General features: G+C 48.9%; 1 protein-coding gene and 1 non-coding gene across 2 annotated transcripts in view; both read left to right on the forward strand.

Annotated features, from left to right (window-relative positions):
* The window catches only part of LOC137655809 (glutamate receptor ionotropic, kainate 2-like), a 360,856-nt gene that overhangs the window by 69,887 nt on the left and 273,520 nt on the right, over positions 1-17,449 (forward strand). The gene's annotated exons all lie outside the window — the stretch shown is intronic.
* LOC137659016 (5S ribosomal RNA) lies at positions 188-306 on the forward strand. Its single transcript, XR_011047453.1, has one exon. It is a non-coding gene; the product is annotated as a 5S ribosomal RNA (ribosomal RNA).

Here is a 17,449-nt window from a genome sequence, read left to right on the forward strand (position 1 = left end):
CTCAGGAGCAGGCCTCCGCCTCTTTCGCCTTTTGGAGGTCTGGTCAACTCCGGTAGGCTCGGGTTCGACCTTCCTCAACGCCGGGACAAGCTTCTGGGTCCTTACCATGAGTGAGGGATCATGGTAATTTGCTAGGAGCCTTCTGTACTTCTGCCTCAACATCTGGAGTATCTAGCCATGATATTGAGTCAACGGCCTTACCACGTTGAAAACACCGCTTCTCGTCCGATCAGCGAAGTTAAGCAACGTTGGGTCTGGTCAGTACTTGGATGGGTGACCGCCTGTGGACGCCAGATGCTGTTGCCCCCTTCTCCGAGCCTTCCCTTCAGTTGACTGTGGCAAGGCTGAGGAGAGTCGCAGTACCTGTTCTCAGTCAAGCAGAGCTTTCAGCCCTACCTTGGGTCTCTTTTCCTCATTGACCCGTCTAAAGTCCCGAACGGTCGCCTCAGGATAAGTTCCCTGTGGGGCGGCCCAAGTTCCGGTGGTATCAAAGCAACGATTAACCTGACTTTCTGGCCCCTATGGGACCAGCGGAACGTTTAGACCTGCAATGGGTGTTGACCTATGGAACCTCTTGATGGGAGTAGATATTCTCGTCCTTTCCCCACATTTTGATGCTGTTCTCGGACTCGTCAAAGAAAAGGGGTGGGGGGGGGGTTGCATGTTCCGGTTCAGGCCTATGGTCAGGACCTGAAGGATACCTCTCCATCATTCAGGCAGGCTTAGGGGCCGTAGTCTGGCCCCTCTACAGATCCTACAGTTCCTGCCGAATCGCTCCGTGCGCGACGACTTCATGGCACTGGCGTATTCCAACCAGCAAGGGACGCATTTTCATACCTTCTCATCTTGCAGTAGAGATACTGAGGTGATCCGAGGTCCTCTCAATACCACTATCGGCTCGCTCATTCCGGGCAGAGGAATGTTCTCTCCGACTATCTGAGCAGAGCCTCGCAGATAGAGAGTACCTCGGGGTCTTTGGCCTTTAGTAACCAGCAAGTCCTGGCCTGGGGGACCTGATCGCGACAGCCTGGAACTTCAAGCTTCCGCTGTTCCTCCCCCCAGTCTCAGACCCCAAGACTCTTTGGCAAGATGCTTTCCGGTGATGGTGGGGCAACATCGAAGCCTGCATCTTCCCACCATTGTTGTCTGTTGAGAATGGGTCTCAACAAGACCAGGTTGTCTGTCAACCTTTCGATGGCCCTGAGAGCTCCACTGTGACTAAACGCGGAACGGTTTCCGGACCCTCTGCTTCCCCTGACGGAACTCCCGGAGAGCTTCTCCCACGGCACAGGCTACTCAAACAATCACACTACAACATCTTTCACGAGCCGTTGCATCGCTTCGGCTTCACGCCTGGAGACACTACGCCACCTCCTCAAGAAAAGACAACCCGCTACAGTCGCGGAGCGGAGGTCGCGTCACCTGCGATAGTCATCTGCTGGGGTCTACCAGGCGAAGTGGAGAGTCTTCTGTGGTTGGTGTCTTGGGAGAGATACCTCTTCCCTTAAGGCCTCTTCTCCAGCAATAACGGAGTTATTGCTTATCGGCGGGAGGAAAATCTTTGCCGCTCTCGGCAGTGAAGCCTGTCGCTCAGCCTTTCCCTGGCTTTCCGGCTGAAAGGAATAGACTTTACTTCCCGCTGGACTTTTCTCCGCTCCTGCGAAGCTGCGAACGTCCCTGCCCCCAGTCGGAGTGAGACCTCCATGGAGCATGGTTCAGACTCTTAAGTCCCTTAAGAGATCTTCTCAAGAACCATTACGTCAGGCCTCTGATCGTATTCCGTCTTGGGGGACGGTGCTCCTGCTCACTCTGGCCTCGGCCAGTGTGTAAGCAATCTTCTTGGTCTCGTACGACTCCGCCCTTTCTAGAGAATAGGGGAAGGCAACATTCAGGTTCGCTCCTGAGTTATTTGCTAGACTCAGAATTTTGGGTCCCGTCCCTTCGGTCCAACTCCTTCAAGATTTCGAGTCACCATTCTGTATCAGATGACCTAAACCTTCTCCTTCTTACCAGTAAAGGAATCGAGGGGTTATCTTTGAGAACAGCTGCAGTTTGTCCTCACGTGCAGCCGGGTTGGGAGCACAGGAAGGACACGGGAGAGTCACCAGTATACCTCTTCAGCTCGGACTCAAGGACATTCATCTCGACCTGAATCCAGACCCTCCCCTGTCACGTCGCCCTACAGCACGATGTCGGATACATCGCAACGTCCCTCGCCTTCGAGTAATACTACTCTGTGATGCAGGTGCTACAAGCTGGAGTCTGGAAGCGTCTAATGACCTTCGCAGCCCGCTTCCTGCAGGACGTGACCCACAGGAGTATCGATACGTTTCTATCGCTCTGTGGTGGCTACACAACAGCTGGTCTAACCTCAGGCTCCTTTTTGGACAGGTAGCAGAAGGTTGAGGGCATTGTTATCAGGTTTTAGTCTGCATGAATGAAAGAAGTATGTCTGGCCCTTACTTCTTTCTTCATTATCCCCTCTACTGGGGAAGCAGCATCCTGGTCTCTGCATAGCTGACCTCAAACATCTGCAGGTAAACCATGCTTCCTTGTGTTCTGAGTATTGAATCAATAATGTCGCGTCCCCCATACCCTGACGAGGTGGTATTGGGAACGTCCTAACCCAGAGTTCCTTCTGGAACTCCAGGTCAACTGCCTAGGACGGGTCACACTTCTTCCTTCACACACAAGCTTATGTAGGCCACACGTTTCCTTGCGGAGCAAGGATCTTGTGAGGTGCAGGGACTCCTTTTCTCGAGTGCGACTCACTCGGATTCTGAGTCCCCGGGTAAAGCCAAAGCCAGTATGGCTGGGGATTTTCCACCCTTCCTAAGGGGGAAGTCACCCAATGTAAATAGCGTGGTTTGTATTTCGGTTACGGAACAAAGGATAAATTCGGAGATAATTTGTATTTTTCCTAACCATACAAACCTTAGCTATTTATTGTACACATATTTGCCCGCCAGCCCTGTCCCCCAAGGCAAGTCCTACCTCTAAGTGAAGTGAAGCAGTTCACCGGTGTGTGAGGTGGGGAGGGGTAGCTAGCTACCACTCCTCTACCCCCCGGCTAACTAGCGCGGGGGTAATACACCCTCGTTAAATTCTAATGGCTCGCCATTTCAGCTACGCCGAAAGGTAAACCCAATGTAAATAGCTAAGGTTTGAATGGTTAGGAAAAATGCAAATTATCTCCAAATTTGTCATTCTTTGAATAGTCTTCGTGCTGTTTTCAAAGATGAACTAACGTTTAGTTTATTTATGCTACGCAGTTTGCACTCTATCGTTACGTTAGAGAAAGAGAGAATCACGGTTTCACTTTGCAGAAAGAGTTAATCGATTTTGACGTTTTGTTCATTCTTCTTACAAACTGAAGTTTTTTAAATACTAATTAAGAGGAACATGTTAATTTTCAATTTCTTAGTCCTTTTAGTACTTTCTTTTAGTCAAATAACCTTTTATTGACGAAGAGTGAGTACATGTAGAGAGAGAACGATCCAGATCTTTATTCTCATCCGAAGTCCCTATACAGGGAGTTTGGGAGTGAGTAACGTTGTTCTTCTCGATTCAGATATTTACTCTTTTCCCAAGACTCTGTACAGGGAGAGAGAGAGAGAGAGAGAGGATAAAACATAATCCTTCACATTCTAGTTTTTGTTCTCATCCTAAGGCACTGTACAGTGAGAGATTGAAAACGTAGTCCTTAGCGATCTAGTTTTTTTTAGTCTCCTCCTAAGTCACTGATCTTTTTAACTTTATATATTTCCATTATATATATATATATATATATATATATATATATATATATATATATATATATATATATATATATATATATATATATATATATATATATATACATATACATATACATATACATATACATATACATATACATATATATATATATATATATATATATATATATATATATATATATATATATATGTTTATTAATTTTTGCATGTGTGATACATTATGTACTAATGAGCTTACATTATACGACATATTTCGCAATTCTAACCTTTTGATTTAAGGGAGAATTGCTTGCTTCAGATAGAAATCAGCTTTATTCATGTCTAATGTGAAATTATTAAAAAATGCGAGTGTCAGTGAAGAAAGTGCGAAAAACATGTTCAGTGTTGCGGAGGGTTCGTCTGTTTGTGCTTGTCGCTTACCCAGTCCGAGACCTCTTTCAAGCTCCCCTACCCCTTGGAGAAGGAATGTCACAAGACCAAAGGGAGCGAGAGGCTTTAATCAACTAACAGACGTTCCCTAAAGGTATCAGACGTTGGTCCTCAAGGACGTCCTTACCATAAGACAGGAGAGACTAAGTTCTCCTCGTCTTCCGATGACTCATTTCTTAAAAAATCTTGGCATAAGGTTTCGAGACCGTTGAAACGTAAATTAGTTCCTTCAGAACAAGATCAACATCCTAGCTGTAGTCATCATGAGAGTCCCGTTCATAGCGATGACGTTCATGTACAGACGTTACCGACGTCACGATCTATTCTGAGTGCGGTTGATCCGAAGTTAAGTGTTTTGAAAGATGCAGTTAAGGCTTTCTTCTTTAATGAAAGATTACGATCCTGTTCCTGTGAGAAAGGATCCTTTGCTTGCTGTAAGTCACGGTTCTGGAAAACGTGATTCAGGTCTTCAACCTTCTAAACGAGATTTGTTACGTCACACTGACGTTACCCCTAGTGTCAGCTTTGCTGTTAAACGAGATGCAGAGCATAAATCTCGATGTAACTTTGATCGACAGTCAGTTAAGTCGAGTCATAACTTTGATCAGCAATCACTGCAGTTTCGCCGAGGCTTTGAACGTCAGCCACCGCAGTTACAATGTGACGTTGAGCTGCAGACACCGCAGACACGACTTGACGTTCAGCGGCAGACACCGCAGACACGATATAGCATCGAATAGCAGTCACCGCTGTTACTATGTGACGTTGAACGTCAGTCACTTCAGTCACGACGTGTAGTAGAACAACATTCTCTGCAGTCACAACGTGACATCGACCCTCCAACTTTAACTTCTGTTCTCATACAAGTTGATGTAGCCTGTCAGGCTTTACCTTCACGTTATTCTGAATATAAATCTCCTTCTCGCAAGACTTTAGATTTATCAGATGATGTCCCTTCTGAAGAAGAAGTTGATGACCCCTTTTCAACTAATATACCTTTGGGGATTCATTCAGAAGAGGAGGAACCTAGGGTTGTCCAACAATCCCTTGATTTAAAAAAAAAAAAAAAATATGAATTTCTTTAGGGAAATTTTTCCTACTCATTTTGTAACGGCTGCTCCACGTTCTCCGCCGTCTGAGTTTACTCTTGGCATGACTTTCTTTGACTCCTACATATACGAAGTCAGTTCTCTCTCGTTCTTCCAAGAGAGCCATGCGTTTACTGGGAGACTGGTTGGAATCCAGGAGAAGTTTAGGAAAGTCTGCTTTTGCTTTTCCTCCTTCTAAATTAGCTTCTCGCTCGAGCGTCTGGTATGACACAGGAGAAGTTCTCGGCTTGGGAGTACTTGCCTCTGCCCAGGGAGACTTCTCAAGCCTAGTGGACTCTCCTCGACGTCTAGCCATGAGACGCTCCAAGATTTTATGGTCTTCTTCAGAGCTAGACCATCTCCTGAAAGGAGTTTTTTTGAGCGTTTGAAGTATTTAATTTTTTGGATTGGTCCCTGGGAGCCTTAAGTAAGAAGGTCTCTCCAGCGGACAATGATATTGCTGTACAAATTATGTCATGCATGAACAAGGCCATAAGGGATGGCTCCAATGAAGTGGCAGCCACGTTCACTGCAGGAGTACTTAAGATGTAAGTGCACTCAATGTGTTCATTGTCAAGACAAAGTTCACGATGGAGACTACCAAATCTGTCTTGGCAGTAGTTAGGGAAGGCGACAGGATGGTCTCTCTCGACCTTCAGGATGCATACTTCCACATCCCGATTCATCCAAACTTTCTACAATATCTGAGGTTTGTGGACGGGAAAGTAGTGTACCAATTACGAGCACTGTGCTTCGGCCTCAGTCCTGCTCCTCTTGTTTTTACAAGGCTCATGCAAAATATAGCAAGCTTTCTACATTTTTCAGGGATCAGAGCCTCCCTTTATTTGGACGACTGGCTAATCAGGGCGTCGTCATTAAATCGCTGTCTGGAGAACCTCAAATGGACATTAGACCTAACCAAGGAGCTAGGTCTCATAGTGAACGTAGAGAAGTCGCAACTTACTCTATCCCAGACTATTCTTTATTTGGGGATGGAGATACAGTGTCGAATTTTTTGGGCTTTTCCGTCTCCCACAAGAATGGAACAAGCTCTGTTAAAAGTCCGTCACTTGCAAGAGAAAAACAGTTGCTCAGTAAGAGTTTGAACGAGCCTCGTGGGAACTCTTTCATCGCTGGAGCAGTTTATCTCTCTGGGGAGACTCACCCTTTGCCCTCTCCAATTTCACCTAAACCATTGGAACAAGGAGAAGGGCTTAGAGACGATCTCTATCCCAATCTCCAACTCAGTCAGACTTCGAGAAGGTTTTTCTCTTGCGATCAAGAACCCAAACCATGTGTTGTATTCAGATGCATCGGATTTGGGTTGGGGAGCGCCACTGGACAATCTGGAATGCTCGGGTCTTTGGTCCACGGATCAGAAGAAACTCCATATAAGGCAAGAAACATCTCTCTTTTGACGAGATTTGTGCAAGGAGAAATGAATGTCTTAGCGGACTGCCTCAGCAGAAGAGGACAAGTCATCTCCATGGAGTGGACGTTGCACAAGACTGTGTGCGAGAAGCTATGGATGACATGGGGTCAACCCACCATAGATCTATTTGCGACTTCACTGACAAAGAGGCTCCCAACTTTCTGCTCTCCAGTTCCAGATCCAGAGGCAGCCCACATAGACGCTTTCCTGCTGAACTGGTCTTACCTAGACATCTATGCATTCCTACCATTCAAGATCCTAATCAAGGTTCTTCAGAAGTTCGCTTCTCACAAAGGGACCAGGTTGACGTTGGTTGCTCCCCTCTGGCCGTCGAGAGGTTCTTCTATGGCCGGTGGACATTCCAAGAAGTTTACCGTTACGGATGGATCTCCTGCGTCAGCCTCTTGTAAAAGGATTTCATTAAAGTCTCCCCGCGCTTCGTCTAACTGCCTTCATTCTATCGAAAGACTCTCTAGAGCTCGTGGGTTTTCGAAGGAGGCAGCTAGAGCGATCGCAAGAGCTAGAAGGTCCTCTACCATCAGGATCTACCAATCCAAATGGGAGGTATTTAGAGATTGGTGCAAGTCCTCCTCTATTTCCTCTTCCAATACCACTGTAGCACAGATTGGAGACTTTCTACTTTATCTTGGAAATGATTGCATCCTTTCTGCCTCAACTATTAAAGGCTACAGAAGCATTTTAGCTTCAGTTTTTAGACATAGAAATTTAGATCTGTCTAATAATAAAGATCTTCAAGACCCTCTCAAGTCTTTTGAGACTTCCAAGGAGCGTCAGATCACTACTCCTGCTTGGAATTTGGACGTGGTCCTTATGTTCCTTATGTCTGAAAGGTTTGAGCCGTTGAATTCAACATCACTCAAAGATCTTACGCTCAAAACTCTCTTTTTAGTGAGCTTGGCTACCGCAAAGAGTTAGTGAAGTATATGCCTTCAGCAAAAATATCGGCTTCTGCTCTAATAAATCAGTATGCTCGCTTCAACTCGGTTTTTTAGCCAAAAGAGAACGGCCATCTCGTCCATGGCCTAAGTCGTTTGAACTTCCCAGTCTATCTGAAATTGTTGGGAACGAAATTGAAAGAGTCCTGTGCCCTGTAAGAGCTCTTAAGTTTTATTTAAATAGAACCAAAACGCTGCGAGGCAATTCAGAGGTTTTATGGTGTTCGGTTAAAAAGACCTCCTTACCGATGTCGAAAAATGCGTTGTCATATTTTATTAGACTTTTAATTAGAGAGGCTCACTCTCATTTAAGTGATAATGAAGTTAGAGCGGTGGCAACTTCAGTAGCGTTCAAACAAAATAGATCCCTTAGAAGCATTATGGACGCAACCTTTTGGAGGAGTAAATCTGTGTTCGCTTCACATTATTTAAAAAATGTCCAGACTCTTTATGAGGACTGCTACATGTTGGGACCATTTGTAGCAGCGAGTGCAGTAGTGGTTGAAGGTTCTACCACTACATTCCCTTAATCCCAATATCCTTTTTCTTCTCTTGAAACTTAATTTTTTGGGTTGTACGTGGAGACTAAGAAGTCTTCTGCAATCTTTTGATTTGGCGGGTGGTCAAACTTGTTTCTTGAGAGTGCCCAGATCAAGGGTATTGATGAGGTCCTGTTATAGGGGTGTTCACCCTAAATATAACAGCTCCTAGAAGTCTTTCAGCACCCTGAGTGGAACGCTGGGCTTCAGAAGGATAGAGGACTAATGAGGCAGAGTAATCATCAGAGTCAGCTTCCTTATCAGGTACATATACTTAAGTTTGTTTTTTGGATAATTGTCAAAAACTCTTGAGCTTATATCCCTTTAATGTTTTAATACTGGTCTCTACCCTCCACCAAGGGTGTGAATCAGCTACATATATATCCACCGGCTAAGTTAAATATTTAAAAATGATATTTTCAATTGAAAATAAATTTTTGAATATACTTACCCGGTGGATATACTGTATATAATTAAAGGCCCCCCCTTCCTCCCCGATAGAGACCCTACGGACTGAGAAGAACTGAATTCCTGGGGAAATATATGCGGTACCTGGCCGGCAGTCGGCGCTAGTGGTCACACCCAGCAACCACCACGGCGATCGCTCGCGAGTTTTTTTAATCTGTCGACCGTCAGAGACGTAAGCTGCATATATATCCACCGGGTAAGTATATTAAAAATTTTAAATATTGAACTTAGCCGGTGAATATATAATAGCTGACGTCTCGGACGGCTCGACAGATACCAAAAACTCGCGAGCGATCGCCGTGAAGGTTGCGGGTGTGACCACCAGCGCCGACTATCGGCCAGATACCGCATATACTTGTCAAGTTCTCCAGTTCTTCTCTGTCGGTCTTGTCGACAAGTTGGTTCCGCTCGCTGATGACCTTGAGTTTTCGACCTATTTGGTGAAGTACTTTATTTTGGTTGTTTATTGGCTTTCGCTGTGACGGGTGTTTTTTCTTCAATTAAACTCTTGAAACCCTTTTTTTGGCTGGTGTTTATTGTTGATGACTTTGGTTTTGACTTGGATTTTCTCTGATTGTTCAATATGGCTGACCCTTCTCCTATCCCTGAACCTAAATATCGCAAGTGTGCGAGGGATTGCAACAAACGTCTTCCCAAGGCCTCTATCGACCCACATACCGTTTGTTCTAATTGCCGGGGTAAATCCTGCCAATTAGGAGATCGGTGTGATGAGTGCGTGGTCTTGTCGGAATTTGACTGGCTTGAATATGACAAATATACTCGTAAGCTGGAGAGAAATAGGGTGAGGAGAAGCTCCTCTAGGTCTTTGGAATTTTCCTCCTCCCATGCCCCTGAACCTAATCCTTCCCCTGTAGTAGTTGTTCCTGAACCCCCTACTAGCACTCATGAACCGTCCATGCGGGATATGTTTCTTGCGATTCAATCTTTAGGCGAAAAAGTTGAGTCCTTAGCATCGGACCGTAACCAACTCATGTCAGATGTTAAGTTGTTGAAGTGTCAGAGTGGTAAAACAGAAAATCGTAGTGATAAAGTGATAAGTGCGCAAAGTGTATTTAGTGTTGCGACCGAGGGTTCGTCTGTTCGTGCTTGTCGCTCCCCTAGTCCGAGACCTCTTTCAGGCTCCCCTGCACCAGGGAGAAGTAATGTCGTAGGACTTAAGGGGACGAGAGGCTTTAACCAACGTACAGACGTTCCCTCTTTGGTATCGGACGTTTCTCGTCAAGATCGCCCTTACCATAAGACGGGTGAGACTGTGTTCTCCTCGTCCTCTGAAGACTTATCGCACAAGAAACCTTGGCGCAAGGTTTCTAGACCCTTGAAGCGAAAGTCAGTCCCTTCAGGACAGGTCCAGCGTCCTGGCTGTAGCCATTGGGACAGCTCTGACCTTTTGCAGTCGTCGGAAGACTGTTCGCCTATTAAGCGCAAGCGTAACACGGGGTCCGAGGGTCGCGGTAGAGGCAATGTTTTGCCAACGCAGACGTTACCGACGTCACGGCCCGTTCCGACTCCCGTTGATCCGAAGTGGGTTGTCCTGCGGGACATGCAGTCTAAGCTTGCCTCCCTTATGGAAGAGTATGACGTTGAGCAGGTTCGCGATGATCCTTTGCTTTCGAGTCGCCATTGCGCTGAACGAGACTCTGGCCGTCAGTCGCCCAAACGAGTATTCACTCGTCCGTTTGACGTTAGTGCTGACGTTTCTAGTACTTTGAAACGTGATGTCAGTAGTCTTTCACGTCAGTCACGTGACGTGGATCCTCCCTTGCTGCAGTCTCGTACTGACGTTCAGCTGCTGCCGCCGCAGCCCCGCACTGACGTTCGCCGACCGGCTCCGTTGCCTCAACGTGACGTTGAGCGTCAGTCACCGCAGTCGGAGGTTGTTTTGCCTGCTCAGTCTATGCAGTCAATGCAGTTCCGACGTGACGTCGAGCGTCAATCAACTTCAGCTGTTGTTGTTGGTCAGTCACAGGGATTTCAGTCCTTTCAGCAGTGGCGTGACGTCGCTTCCTCTTCTGCTACTGCTGCTCCTTTGCTTGTTGACATTGCCTGTCAAGCGTTGCCGCCTCGGCAGGTCTCTCCTTTTCATGAGACTCGGCAGTTGTCGGACGAAGTTCCGTCGGATGAGGAAGTCGCTGATCCCCTTCCAACTGATATTCCTTTGGGGACTTTGTCAGACGGAGAGGAGCCTAAAGCTGCTCAGCCCTCTCTGGACTTTAAAAAGATCATGCTGATTTTTAAGGATCTGTTTCCTGACCATTTTGTAACTGCTGCTCCTCGTTCGCCTCCGTCAGAGTTTACGCTAGGCCTAGCTACTTCGAAGCCGTCGTTTACTAAGCTAGTGCTCTCTCGCTCTTCTAAGAGAGCTTTGCGTTTGCTAGGCGATTGGTTGATCACCAGGAGGAGTTTGGGGAAGACAGCCTTTGCTTTCCCCCCTTTTAAACTGGCTTCTAGAGCGAGCGTCTGGTATGACACGGGAGAAGTTCTCGGCTTGGGAGTTCCTGCCTCTGCCCAGGGAGACTTCTCAAGCCTCGTAGACTCTCCCCGTCGCCTGGCCATGAGACGCTCTAAAGTTTACTGGTCCTCTTCGGACCTTGATCATCTCCTCAAAGGGGTTTACAGGGCCTTCGAAGTTTTTAACTTCTTGGATTGGTCGCTGGGAGCCTTGAGCAGGAAGATCTCTTCGGCCGACCGTGATGTTTCCGTGCTTATTATGTCCTGCATGGACAAAGCTATCCGTGATGGCTCTAATGAGCTCGCCGCTACCTTTACGGCAGGAGTCCTTAAGAAGAGGGAGACTCTTTGCTCGTTCCTTTCGGCAGGAGTAACTCCCTGCCAAAGGTCGGAGCTTCTCTTTGCCCCGTTGTCATCTGCCTTGTTTCCTCAGCAGTTGATTAAGGATATTGCGGCTTCTCTGGTGCAGAAGGATACCCACGACCTGATGGCTACGTCGGCGCGCAAGGCTGCTCCTTCATCATCTTATGTCGTAAGACCCAAGCTCGATACCCCAGCAACTAGGTTTATCCCGCCCTTTCGTGGCAGAGCCCCCAGTAAGGGAGGCGCTCGTGCCGACAGTGAAAGAGGCAAGAGGAGAGGATCCAAGTCCTCCCGTGGCAGAGTCTGACTACCCACGTCCTCAGACAGCGGTAGGGGCCAGACTGAACAACTTCTGGCAAGCCTGGGAGAAGAGGGGTGCAGACCGAGAGTCTGTGTTGTTGCTCAAGGAGGGGTACAAAATACCTTTTGTACGGAGACCTCCTCTGGTAAAAGTTCCTATAGACCTCTCTCCCAGGTATCGAGAGGAGTCAAGGAGACAGGCACTACAACTGCAGGTGTCTCAGTTGCTAGAGAAGGGAGCGGTGGTGAAAGTCTCGGACCTTCAATCACCGGGATTTTACAACCGTCTCTTCCAAGTCCCGAAGCATACAGGAGGTTGGAGGCCGGTGCTGGATGTCAGTGCGCTCAACGTTTTTGTTGTCAAAACAAAATTTACGATGGAGACCACGAAGTCCGTTCTATCAGCGGTCCGAGAGGGAGACTGGATGGTCTCTCTCGACCTGCAGGATGCGTACTTCCACATTCCTATACACCCGGATTCTCAACCGTATCTGAGGTTTGTATACAGGAATGTGGTGTACCAATTCCGAGCACTGTGCTTCGGCCTCAGCCCTGCTCCTCTTGTTTTTACGAGGCTCATGAGAAATGTGGCAAAATTTCTTCATTTATCGGGGATTCGAGCCTCCCTGTACCTGGACGACTGGCTGCTCAGAGCGTCGTCCCGTCATCGCTGTCTGCAGGACCTTCAATGGACGTTGGATCTTGCAAAGGAGTTGGGACTGTTAGTGAACTTAGAGAAGTCTCAGCTGAATCCCTCCCAAACGATTCTCTATTTGGGGATGGAGATTCGCAGTCTAGCTTTTCGGGCTTTTCCGTCTGCCACCAGGATAGATCAAGCCTTGCTCAAAGTCCGCCTCATGCTGAGAAAAGACCGTTGCTCAGTGAGAAGTTGGATGAGCCTCCTAGGGACTCTGTCATCCCTGGAACAATTTATCTCTCTAGGGAGACTTCACCTTCGCCCTCTCCAGTTCCATCTAGACTCCCATTGGGACAAGAGCAAGACTTTGGAAGCTGTTTCAATCCCGATCTCCGAACCAGTAAAGACGTGCCTGAACTGGTGGGACAGCAACATAGGTCTTCGAGAGGGTCTGTCCCTGGCGGTCAAGAACCCAAACCACGTGTTATTCTCAGACGCGTCGGATTTGGGTTGGGGAGCGACTCTGGACGGTCTGGAATGTTCGGGTCTTTGGACGTCGGATCAGAGGAGCCTTCACATCAACTGCAAGGAGCTGTTGGCTGTTCACTTGGCCTTGACGAGTTTCGAGAGTCTTCTCCGAAACAAAGTGGTAGAAGTGAATGCGGACAACACCACAGCCTTGGCGTACATCTCCAAGCAAGGAGGCACTCACTCCCACACACTGTTCGTCATCGCAAGGGACCTCCTCATCTGGTCAAAAGATCGAGGCATCTCACTGTTGACAAGGTTCGTCCAGGGGAAATTGAACGTCTTGGCGGACTGTCTCAGTCGGAGAGGTCAGGTGATCCCCACAGAATGGACCCTCCACAAGGACGTGTGCAAGAGTCTTTAGATGACTTGGGGTCAGCCCACCATAGACCTCTTTGCGACCTCTTTGACCAAAAGGCTCCCGACCTATTGCTCTCCAGTCCCAGATCCAGAGGCTGCCCACATAGATGCCTTTCTGCTGGACTGGTCTCACATGGACGCTTACGCATTCCCGCCGTTCAAGATCATCAACAGGGTTCTGCAGAAGTTCGCCTCTCACGAAGGGACAAGGTTGATGTTGGTTGCTCCCCTCTGGCCCGCGAGAGAGTGGTTCACAGAGGTACTTCAATGGCTGGTAGACGTTCCAAGGAGTCTACCTTTAAGGATGGATCTCTTACAGCAGCCCCACGTAAGGAGTCTTCATCAAAGCCTCCCCGCGCTTCGTCTGACTGCCTTCAGACTATCGAAAGACTCTCAAGAGCTCGAGGATTTTCGAAGGAGGCAGCCAGAGCGATCGCGAGGGCTAGGAGATCATCTACTATCAAGGTCTACCAGTCGAAGTGGGAGGTCTTTAGAGAGTGGTGCAAGTCATCCTCTATTTCCTCTTCCAGTACCTCTGTAGCCCAAATTGCAGACTTTCTCCTGCATCTGAGAAATGTTCGCTCCCTCTCTGCTCCCACTATTAAGGGCTACAGGAGCATGTTGGCTTCTGTGTTCAGACATAGAGGCTTGGATCTGTCCAATAATAAAGATCTCCAAGATCTCCTTAAGTCCTTCGAGACCTCTAAGGAGCGTCGTATGTCAACTCCTGCTTGGAACTTAGACGTGGTCCTAAGGTTCCTAATGTCCGACAGGTTTGAGCCATTGCATTCAGCCTCCCTGAAGGATCTCACCCTAAAGACGCTTTTTTTGGTGTCCTTGGCTTCGGCTAAAAGGGTCAGTGAGATCCATGCCTTTAGTAAAAACATCGGCTTCTCTACAGATAAAGCCACATGTTCGCTTCAACTTGGTTTTTTGGCCAAGAATGAGCTGCCTTCTCGTCCTTGGCCTAAATCTTTTGATATACCTTGCCTGTCAGAAATCGTAGGCAACGAGGTTGAAAGAGTACTGTGCCCAGTTAGAGCTCTTAAGTTTTATTTAGCTCGTACTAGACCTTTACGAGGTGGTTCTGAGGCCTTATGGTGCTCCGTTAAGAAGCCCTCATTGCCCATGACTAAAAATGCTTTATCGTACTTTATTAGATTTTTAATCCGGGAGGCACATTCTCATTTGAGTGAGAAAGATCGTTGTTTACTTAAGGTCAAGACACACGAAGTGAGAGCGATAGCAACTTCGGTGGCTTTTAAGCAAAACAGGTCTCTGCGAAGTATTATGGACGCGACCTTTTGGAGGAGCAAGTCGGTGTTCGCTTCATTTTACTTAAAAGACGTCCAGACTCTTTATGAGGACTGCTACACCCTGGGTCCATTCGTTGCAGCGAGTGCAGTAGTGGGTGAGGGTTCTACCACTACATTCCCTTAATCCCAATATCCTTTTAATCTTCTCTTGAAATGTTTTTAATCTTGTCTTGGGTTGTACGGAAGACTGGGAAGTCTTTCGCATCCTTTTTGATTTGGCGGGTGGTCAAATGTCGTTTCTTGAGAGCGCCCAGATTAAGGGTATTGATGAGGTCCTGTTGTATGGGTGGTCGCTCTGGATATAACAGCTCCTGGGAGTCTTTCAGCATCCTGAGAGGATGGCTGGGCTTCGTGAGGAAAGCGGACTAATAAGGCAGAGTAATCGTCAGAGTCAGCTTCCTTACCAGGTACCTATATTTAAGTGGTTTTTTTTTTTTATGATATAATTGTCAAAAACTCATGAGCATATACGCCTTTATTGCATTAATACTGGTCTCTACCCACCACCATGGGTGTGAATCAGCTATTATATATTCACCGGCTAAGTTTAATATTTAAAAATGATATTTTGATTATAAAATAAATTTTTGAATATACTTACCCGGTGAATATATAAATTAAAGGCCCTCCCTTCCTCCCCGATAGAGACCCAGCGGACTGAGAAGAACTGGAGAACTTGACAAGTATATGCGGTATCTGGCCGATAGTCGGCGCTGGTGGTCACACCCGCAACCTTCACGGCGATCGCTCGCGAGTTTTTGGTATCTGTCGAGCCGTCCGAGACGTCAGCTATTATATATTCACCGGGTAAGTATATTCAAAAATTTATTTTATAATCAAAATATCATATTTATTTTAAATTGAAAATATCATTTTCTGTTAACCAATCTTGGGGTTTGGGAGATGGAGTTGCCTCTCATAGCGAGGCAGCTCCTCCTCCTCCCCCGGGGGAGGATTTAATTTCTAATGTTGCTAATGATGATTTGTTACAGCTTTGGGCTTCCTTGGGGCTTCAGGGCTCGCCCTCCAAGGAAGCCCTGTTTGACATAATCAGGTTAGGGGCAGCTGTCAAACAGTCACAGACGTTAGCAGAGGTTGATCCTCTGTCTATCGTCGACGTTGTTGTGGCAGAGGCTCCTGACGAGTTATCTTAAACCTCTGCTCCTGTTGCTGATGTAGCTGAAGGCTTAGCTCCCACCTCTGAACATCCTTCGAGGGAGGAACTAAGTCCAACGGTCTCTCCTGTAGGTGATTCTCCCCCTCAGGGGAGTTCACTGACAGAGACTCCTCTTCGGAGGACTGCCGATGGTCTACCTGCTGCCCCCAGAGGGCGTATAAGGCGTAAGGCCCGTCTTCCCCTCCGCCGTAGAGGCCTTCCTTTACCTCACAAGGGTGTTAGGAGGTGTCTCTTCGGCTCGTCTTCGCCGCAGTCCGCCGCAGAGGAACCTCGTCACCGTTCACCTGCCCTTCCAGCTACATCCCTGGACCTTTCCGCTGATCGTTCGGGATCTCCTACTCCTGCCAGACCTGCTGACCTGCCGTCGCCCTTCCTAGCTGCCGACGCGCTGTGGGCGCCCACGCATCCTGTGATTAAGCAGGCCATGGTCCCTTCGGGGCAAAAGGGACTTGCTCACATTGTAGCAAAGTCCCTTAAGCGCCAGGTATCACCTGCGCGCTAACGTTCTCCTGCGCGCCATTGCGCTATTGCGCGCAAGCGCTCTACAGTTGCTGACCCGGAGACAACGCACCAGCGAGTACCTGTTCCTGAGACTTTGTGCCAGCGCTCACCTGTGCGCCGTCCCCTGTGCGCCAGAGCGCTCCTGCTCGTCAGCGCGCCACTGCGTGCCCGTATCCTGATGCGCGCCATGCGCGCCCACGATCTCCTGCGCGCCCTAGATCTCCTACGCGCCAGCGCTCACCTGCACGCCAACGTTTCGCCCGCGCGCCCACGATCTTCAGATCTGGGCGCAGGAGGGAAAATACCATCTTCCCCTGCTCGCCAGCGATCTCCTATGCGCCAGCAGACACCGATGCACCAGCATTCTCCTACGCGCTATCGCGCGCAGTCACCAACGCGCGCCCTCGCACGCAATGCCCGTTCACCCATCGTAGATGTGCGCCCTCGTGCGCGCCCGCGCGCAAGGGAGGTTTCCCCTGAGTGCGCACACCCAACACTTTCACCCTCACGGGCTCAGAAGGATCCTGCGCGTCCACGCGCTCGTGTGCAATCGCCTCCACGCTCGCGAACGCTTGTTCAACCTGCTGCGCGCCCTAGGCTTTCTCCAGAACGTGCCACTGCGCGCCATCGATCGCCTACGCGTCCACGCTTTCTATCGACCCTGAGCGCTCCATCTCCTGCACGCCATCGCTTGCCAGCGCGTCAACGCGCTCCCTCGCCTGCGCGCCATCGCTGGCTTACGCGCCCTCGCCTGCGCGCCATCACTTGCCCTCGCGCCATAACTCGCCCGCGCGCCATCGCTCGCCCGTGCGCCATCGCTCGCCCGTGCGCCATCGCTCGCCCGTGCGCCATCGCTCTCCCGTGCGCCATCGCTCGCCCGTGCGCCATCGCTCGCCCGCGTGCCATCACCCGCCCGCGCGCCATCGCTCGCCCGCGTGCCATCGCTCACCCGCGCGCCATCGCTCGCCCGCGCGCCATCGCTCGCCCGCACGTTATCGCTCGCCCGCGAGCCCGCGTTCACCCGCCCGCACGCGCGCGCGCGAACCGGATAAGAACCTATCACGCGAGCGCCAGCATGACCACCAGCGCGATTCGCAGCGGAATTTCCAGCGCGATCCCACGCGCGAG

This window comes from Palaemon carinicauda, chromosome 1 (genome assembly GCF_036898095.1).
Source record: "Palaemon carinicauda isolate YSFRI2023 chromosome 1, ASM3689809v2, whole genome shotgun sequence".
NCBI lineage: Eukaryota > Metazoa > Arthropoda > Malacostraca > Decapoda > Palaemonidae > Palaemon > Palaemon carinicauda.